This window comes from Lepidochelys kempii, chromosome 2 (assembly GCF_965140285.1).
Source record: "Lepidochelys kempii isolate rLepKem1 chromosome 2, rLepKem1.hap1, whole genome shotgun sequence".
Lineage (NCBI taxonomy): Eukaryota > Metazoa > Chordata > Testudines > Cheloniidae > Lepidochelys > Lepidochelys kempii.
Genome location: NC_136381.1, coordinates 207,322,153 through 207,328,152, shown reverse-complemented (window position 1 = coordinate 207,328,152; position 6,000 = coordinate 207,322,153).

The following is a 6,000-nucleotide window of genomic DNA, read 5'->3' as shown; positions in this document are numbered from 1 at the left end:
TTTTTTGTCAGTATGATAAGGCAGCAGCATTTAGAATATTAGACAAATGACTGTTCCATGAGCATTACAGGAGTTCTCATAATCATAACAAAGGCTACTTATTTGTTGCTAAATAAGAACAGACTGTCAAATCTGTTCAAAGAATCTGCACTTGAATATGTGATAAGCCAAGACACTGCTTTAGACATTTGCTACACATTTTAGGATTTCTTGTTGACAAATAACAGGCAACTGATTCATTCATATTATGTACTCATCAATTTACATTGACATCGATCTAAGGAATTATTTGTTTCTTAACAGTAAACCATCTTATAGTAAATGGGAATGAATATATGTTAAATTAAGCTAACACAACCTCCGTACAATTCCTGACCCTGACACTGACACTGACTCACAAAGAGTATGTCTACAATGAGGGTAGATACATGCTAGCTCTGCTCAAGCTAGCATACTAAAAATAGCAGTGTGGCCAGGGCGGCATGGGCAGTGGCTTGGGTTAGCCATGCAAGTACAAACCTGCCCAGCCCCCAGGGTATGTACTCAGATGGCTAGCCCAAGCCACCACCGTGCCACTGTGGCCATACTACTATTCTTAGCACACTAGCCTGAGCAGAGCCAGTGTGTATCTGTCTACCCACACTGGGAAGCATGCTCCCAGATGCTGTGTAGATATATCTTCAGTGACTTGGGCTACTCATTTAGTCAGAATTGGGCAGATTTTTCAGAAGTTTCCACTAGTTGGGGGTGATTAAATTTTTGAAACCTAGGGTTTTATTTTCAGGGGGGCTGAGTACGCATAGCTTCCATTGAATTTAGCTGGCATTGTAGGTGCTCAGAACTTGTGAAAAATGAGGTCCTAGCTATAGAATATTTAAATTTAACATTAACAATTTGGTGATAGAAAACTGTAATGGATGCAGCAGTAAATTTGAGGTTTTAGTTAGAAGAGAACTGGTAGCCAGGACTACTGAATTCTATTCCTCGCTCTAACACTTAACCTCTCACTTTCTCTGTTTACTTACCTAACTTGTATAGTTTCCTTACATGATTATGTCTACACTGCAGCTGGGAGCGTGCATCCAGGATGAATCATAGAACCATAGGATTAGAAGGCACCGCAAGGGTCATATAGTCTAACCCCCTGTCAAGATGCAGAATTTATTGGGTCTAAACATCGAAGACAGATCGCTATCCAGCCTCTTTTTGAAAACCTTCAGAAATGACAGACATACACTAGCTCTACTCAAGCTGGCATACTAAAAATAGCAGTGTAGTCTGGAAGTACCATATGTGGCAGCTTAAGCTAGCTGCCCAAGTCTGCACCCAGGGAGCCAAATGGGTTTGTACTTGGGCAACTAGCCTGAGTTACTGCCCATGCTGCTGCAGACTACATGGCTATTTTTAGCACTCCTAGCTGCACAGTAGACATACCTTAATGTTTGTAAAGTATTTTGAAATCCCGAATGAAAGACACTTTATCAATGCAAAGCAGTTTCTATAAATATTATACTGAAATATTCAGAAATTTCAGAGTTTGGGATTCTTTTAGTTTTCCACAATGTGCATATTTTTCAAATAAGACATAAATAGTAGTACAAATTGATGTATTTTTGCACCTAGTATTCTACAAAAAGTGCAGCTCATTTGCGTTGATGTATTTTTTGCTTAGTTGTGTGACGCATTGCTCAGTGGTGTGTAATCAAGTAGTTAACAACACTCCTGTATGTAATGCATACATACAAGGAAGCAAAATTAAAGCTTTTGTGGGAACCCTACTTCTGAAATTCCCAACAGTTAAAAGATTAAAATCTCAATGTCAATGTTGCATTTATAAAGTGTTTTGCATTAATGCTTACCCTAGTCCTATTTTGTTAGATATTTTTTCTATTAAATACAATTCTGTTGCTGTCTAGTTGGACATCTGAGTACATGCCAGACTGCATAGTATATGTCATCTGTGTTTACATTGAGTTCAGCAAAGCCAAGTGTTAGTTTTCTTCTTTTCTGAGAGTAACTACATTAAAGCTCATAACCTTGAACTATGGATGGAATTTTCAAAAGAGTCAAAAGGGGCTAGGCATCAAATGAGATTTGGTCACCTAACTCCCTTAGGTTCCTTTGAAAATCCCACTTTAAAAAGAGAAAAACATACAGAGTAGTAAAGATACCCAATAAAATAGAAATCTTTGGAGGAAGAAAGAACTCCAATCCCAGACTTTTCCAGGGTAGACATGTAAAGGCGATGGTGCCGGAGTGCTGGCTGTGAAAAACTTCAGTCACTCCAATTCTGGGGTTCTCCTCGTGAGAATAGCTGGGCTACTCGCAGCAGAGCTACTCCACTACCAGAATTTGCAAGACATCACAATATGGGAAGTTGTGTGTACTGCAGCCTATGAAATTTCAGGTTTTTGTCCACTTTCGTGTTGGAATTGAAGAATATTTCAACTGACTTCAATGGATTTTGGATCAGACCCTTTACCCTGCTCATTTTCAGATGCTATTCTGTACACTAACAAAGGGACAGAAGAGTAAGGCCCACAGTCCAGCTCTATTGTACATCACTTGGGAATCTAACGTAGAGGGTAATTTTGTTTTGTGTGAAGGGAGGGGTTCCTGGGAAAGCAGCTAAAGATGAAAACAAAAAAAGAAAAAAATGTTGGTACGTATACAGAAGTAATGATAAGCGTTTGATGTTTTCAACCATTTTATTTTCATCATTAAGGTATGCAACACGTTACATACCAAAATGTACTGATTTATGTCAGAATGTGATGAGGTTCTGTGGCCTGCAATGTGCAGGAGGTCAGGCTAGATGATCATGATGATCCCTTCTGGCCTTAAAGTCTATGAGAACGGCAATAAACAAAGACCACACAATGCACATCTGTTGATTATGAGATATTGAGATACAGTTAAAAAAAAAAAGGCGTTACAAAAAAAAGCAATGCAGAAAAGCTGATCTCAAATTTACACGGGCCAAAAAAGGATCGGATAATCTTCACTGCTCATGAAAATATGTATTAATATAAAACATATTTATAATTTTATAAATAATACAGTATATATCATTCCAAAACTGTTAACCTCCTACCACTCTGATCAAAGCCCAAACTGCTCCCACTTGGATATACAAAAGGGATTTAATACATAGATTTGGCAATGCCTCAGTCTTCACTTTTGTCTTTGTCTACAAAAAGGCATAACAATACGTCCTGTCAAATTGAAAACTAACTAAATGTACACTAACTGAAGCCTTGATTCACAAATGAGAAGACCACTTGGTTTGAAATATGTATACTTTTATATTGGGGATTTTTTTGCACCAAAACTGCATCATCCTCAACGCACATAAAATATCATTGGTTTACTACTTTTAAAAATTATCATAAATTTCTCATTATCAGTGGTGTAATACAATTGTATTATCATTTTATCAGATAAAAGAGAGTGACAATATTGTGTCTATTACAGCCTACAGAGATGTAACAAATCTAGAGAATTCCAGCTTTGTCCAAAATAAATTAAATTTGGAGAACTGGAATAGATTAAATTTAGAGAATGTAGAGAATTCCCAATAAACAAACACTTTGAGGTCAGGAAATCATACTTGTTTGGCTGTTCTCCATAAGCCTTATCAGAAATAAGCTTTCATATCATCACTGAATATATTTCATGCTACTTAATAATATTATGAGCCAAGTGGAATGGTGATCTAAATGGTGATTTAAGTTACACACTGGGTGTTGTAGGATGGTCAAAAACACATATAAGTAGCAAAATACTGCAGTACTAAGGACATTCAGTGTGGACTAGGTATTTCCACAGGGAAAGTTTCTTCCTAATCTTCATCAGTTTAGGGCAGTGGTTTTCAACCTTTTTTCATTTGTGGACACCTAAAAAAATTTGAGTGGCAGTGCAGATCCTGAGGGTAACAACAACCTTTCATGGCCTCCTTAGACATAGTCTGCGGACCCCCAGGTTCCATGGACCACATGTTGAAAACCACTGAGTTAGGGGTTGGGCATTATGCCCTGATCCATAAGAGTTTATAACCCTTCCAAAGCTCTTGGGCTTTTGGTTTGTTTTAGCCTTCACTATTGTAATTTACAATATATGATATGCCACATGTGATTTCTCTGTATCTGAATATAAAAGATTGGCCTTTTGGGAGTGTAGCTTCTTATTACTTTCAGATAGAATACAGGAAGACACAAGGCTGGTGAAAGCAGTAAATCTACCATACCATATAAAGTATACAGTACAAATACTTGTTTTATATTTGTTAAAATTTAAATAGCAAATAGTCATTTACATGCAGTTCTCTGTATGCCAGTAGGAGGTGTGCTAAAAGTAGAAAACACCATAAATAAGAAATTAAACAATCCCCCAGACCTGGGTCTCCAGTGCACATATATTAATTATACCCCAGAGAGCAAAGACTCTGTGTGTGCTAGCATTTACTTCATTATTTGGATTTATTAAAAACATTCCTTTTCACTTTAACAATACAGTAATCCAACTGTGAAATAACAGCAATTCAAATGTGGTCATTTACAGAAATGTGGTTTCTTATGCCCATTGTACAGTGCAAAGCTGCCAAGTCTCACACCTTAGGAGTAAGCTCTCTCTTTCTTTCTCATACACACATGCACGCACACACACACAAAATTAACATGTCTGCTCTCACCTATACCCTTATGGGAAAAGTCACAAATTTCATCAATCTCACTCATACAGATTTAAAAATCCTGGCAGCTTTTGAATAGCTTTTCTTCATCAATTCCAATTAAGTGCTGGAAAAGAAATCCAAAGTACACATACCGAAACCTTCTCCTTAATAAGGAATGTTAGCAATATATGATTTCTAATATGTTCCAAAGGGGTGCCTCCCAATCTTTTTTGAAGGTGAAGTCTGTAAGCACTTTAGTTAGACTTTGTTTAATGTTCAGAAATGAAACATTGTCAGCAACATAAGAACATTATTTGTAACTATGTGACTGATTCACAATAATGTAACTATTAATTTTCTGTAAAATGATCTTAGATACAGGAGTTAATTAGAAGGTATACTTTACAACATAACTAGAAAGAGTTCCTGCTTTAGTGATTGATATATATCTTTTACATTTCATAGCAGCCCCAAGCTTTTTACGGGGGTTGGAGTGTGGGTAGGATTACAACTAAGTGGAATCATTGGAACCTACACAAATCAATGCCAAACTTCATCAGTAGCACTAAATCATGCCCTTATACTATTTAACCACAATATACAGTTCCCTTTGTTGGGTACCAATAATTACAAGTATATAGTTTGTTTTCAATGTGTATAAAGCAGAGAGGAGCCTGAATGGAAAAGTTCTGATCTAGATCGAAGCTTCCCACCGTTTTGGTTCATTCAGCGACAGGGATCAAACAAGACTTTTGGATCTGGACCTGAATCCAGATTCAGATTTACCCAAGGTTACTGTTTTGTTTGGGCTCCATCTCTAATTTCCAAGCATTGAATTATTAAAGGAGCTCTTTTTTTTTAATAAGCTATTAGTAGGAAGATGAATCCCTTCCTTTTGTTCCCTTTAGTAGTGTTGTTACTGCAGCAGTATCTTCATATTGTTGGGAAAAGGTGCCCTGCAAAGATGTCTGTACCAATGAGTGGTTTTAATCCTGCTAGACATTAGGGTGTCCTCATCAGAAATATTTTTTAAGAGTTACCCTTTTTGGAAAGTTCATATTACTGATAAGTACTGCATTATCCTCAAAGATTTCCAAATTTTACCATCTTTACTTTGTCTGCTGGAGGACCTATTCTTAGAAGTGGAGATATTTGTATTTGAACCAATGCAGAAGTAAGAAATGACAGCAGTGCACTGATATGCCGTGAAGACAGTAGCCTGGAAGCAATCTTGGGGCTGATGAACGCCAGGCATGATTCTGAACTAGTGCACTGAAAAGAAGGATCCTAGGTGAATTGGTCTCCATGGGTATGTCTATACTGAAGCA